This window comes from Populus euphratica, unplaced genomic scaffold (assembly GCF_000495115.2).
Source record: "Populus euphratica unplaced genomic scaffold, PopEup_1.0 scaffold165.1, whole genome shotgun sequence".
Lineage (NCBI taxonomy): Eukaryota > Viridiplantae > Streptophyta > Magnoliopsida > Malpighiales > Salicaceae > Populus > Populus euphratica.
This window is the reverse complement of record NW_011500050.1, coordinates 229631-232414: the sequence shown is the minus strand read 5'-3', so window position 1 is coordinate 232414 and position 2784 is coordinate 229631.

The window sequence follows — 2784 nt, the reverse complement described above, 5'->3', positions numbered from 1 at the left end:
TATTCTTGCTACAAGAAAAAGCAACTTCAACACACCTAAGTCTATATACAAAGGAGATATTGGTTATAAATTTTTGGAAACACATACACACTATGATGGAGAAATGGATATTGTTTTGACACATCTATATCTATAATTTCCATAATTTGATGCATATATATACTAAGAAACAATAAGATTTTAAAGATAAAACAAACATATATAACATGTTATTATCAAAGAAATTACTAATATCTAGTTTAGTAGAACTAGAAGCCTTTAGTGTGATGATAAAACTTCATATGATAATGAATTGAAGTTGTGGAAATTGTCGTCAAATCTATAATTATCTTTATATTATTGTTGTTGTCCCAATGCTATTGCTATCTTTATTTCTCTTTTTCTTTTTTCTTTTTTTAAGGTTCAAACAAGACTTCTAAATTGATTTCTAACTCTTCCCCATGATAAACTTCTTCAAAAGAACTTTGGAAGAAATTAGGGTAGTATAAGTGTTATTGTGAAATTCCTATCTTTTTTCTTTTCTTCCTAACTATATTTTTTATTTCTTCTCCCCTCTTAGTTTTTTGTGACCTTTTCTTATTCTCATCTTTACTATTTATATGCACAAGGAATGAAGAAATTCAGGTCTGCAATCACTCAAGTATCCCATTAAAGGCTATTAAAATGTTTCAGAATCTTTTACGAGTTTTGTGTTTTACAAGGATTATGGAGATGATTTAGAAAATTAAAACAAGCTTTTATACATTAGAAATGAATTTGAAAAACTAAAAAACAATTTCCACATGATTCTATCTTATATGGAGATCAATTATAACTGAGGATTGACTCTATAGATTGCTTGAAAATGACGTTGTTTTTTCTAGTATGATGTCACTTCACTTCTCTTTTTCTTTTTTTCTTTTTTTAGATTCAACTTGTAAAAATGATGTTTTTTTTAGAAGGGCTTTTCTTTTTTTAGATTCAACATGTAAAAATGATGTTTTTTTTAGAAGGGCTAACAATTCAATTGGGTCCTAAAATTTTCAACCTTTTTCATTACAATCCTTGTCTTTTTAGATTTTTCAATTTTCATTCAATTAAGGTTTTCATTTAGATTTTCTTTTCAATTCAATCCTTAAATAAATTAATAAAACTGTGATTTTAAGCATTTATTCCACTTAAGTCCTTAGTTCATAAAATTATGCATTTTGGGTCAATTTTATCATAAATTCCAGTTTTATTTTCAATCGTGTCCCTTAAAGTGGCCATTTGTTTCAAATTCACCCTTGGTTTTTTAATTTTTCAAATCTTATCCAAATTGAGTTATTCTCCTTCAATATTTCTTCAATTGAGTCCACAATCACAAACCAAACCATTCTTATATTTTTTTAAATTTTCCAAACCATTCTTATATTTTTTTAAAATTTTCCAAAGTCAATCTTTAACTTGTGAAACTTAATTATTTGTTCAATGTTGCCCCTAATTATATATTTTTTATTTTTTTCTAACTTAATTTGACACATAAAATTAAATAAAAGTGAAAAAAATAAATGAAATTACGAAAATTGATTGAATTTATTAAAAAGGCCTTTTAGATTTTTTTTTATTTTTGGAATATATATAAAAAATGGAAGGGTCAAAATTGGATTGTGACAACACTTTTGACAATCAACTTGAAATTTGTATTGTTCATTATTTGTATCCTAACATATATGCAAAAACTCAAGTAACTTAGACATCTATGTTGCTACCCAATTTTAGACTCATGTTTTTGATAAATTTTCAGAAAAAATAAAAATAGCAAAAAAACAATGGAAAACCCCAAAAAAATGCATTTTGATATATTTGCGTCATTTTTAGCATTTTCAATGTCATTTTAGAAAAATTAAATTTTCAAAGGTATTTCAAACGCGTTCACTTTTTAACGTGTAAATTTTATAATCACTGATTTTTCTTATTGAGTCGACATTGATATTTGTTCGCTTTAAAAATACAAAACAAAAAAGAAAAGAAAAGAAAAAAATTGAGGGACTAGTTTGAAAACCTAGCAAATATTTCTACTATAAATATTGCTACAGTAAATGAAAAGGGGAGGAATTTTGAAACGGAAAAAAAAAAAAAGATTGATTCTGGGGAGAAAAATATTGACAGAGGAAAAATTTTGGGAGGCAGGGCGGTGGAGAAAATAGACAGGGGGGAAGAGAACCCTAAAAATCCATCTCTGCAGTCGCCACCCGGAAAAAAAACAAAAACACCAAACTAGCCCCCCTCCCTTTGGAGTTCCTTCTTCTTCAGCCGCTCAGCCTTTCCTTCCCCGACACAGAGCCCCTCTCTGCCATTGGAGGCTTCTCCCCATCTTCCTTTCTACTGGACCAAAAGCCCTCACTCCAGCTTCCCTATCTCCCTCAAGTGCCGGCCACTGCTCCTTACCTCTACCAAAAACAAGCCAGAGCTTTGCCCTTCTTTTGGCTAAAAATAGAACTAGAGAGCCAAAGCTTCTCTCCCGTTTTCCTCTGGTTTTCTCCACAGGCCAGCCAAGGCCACACCCACATCAACCTCCATCTACCCTCACTCCAGCTGCCCACCATTTGGGCAAACCAGCGGTGTCTCTACAGCAGCGCCGTCCGAAGATCCAGCAGACCCAGCTCACTTCCTCCAGTTAGCTCCATCGTTGCCCATAATCCATCATCAGCGGAGACCAGTCACCACAAAAATCAACCGGAGCAGCCCGAACCCAGCAGCAACCCACACATGGGTGAACTCACAAACCGTTCCCTTCCTCATCAACCTACTCTTCTTCATCGG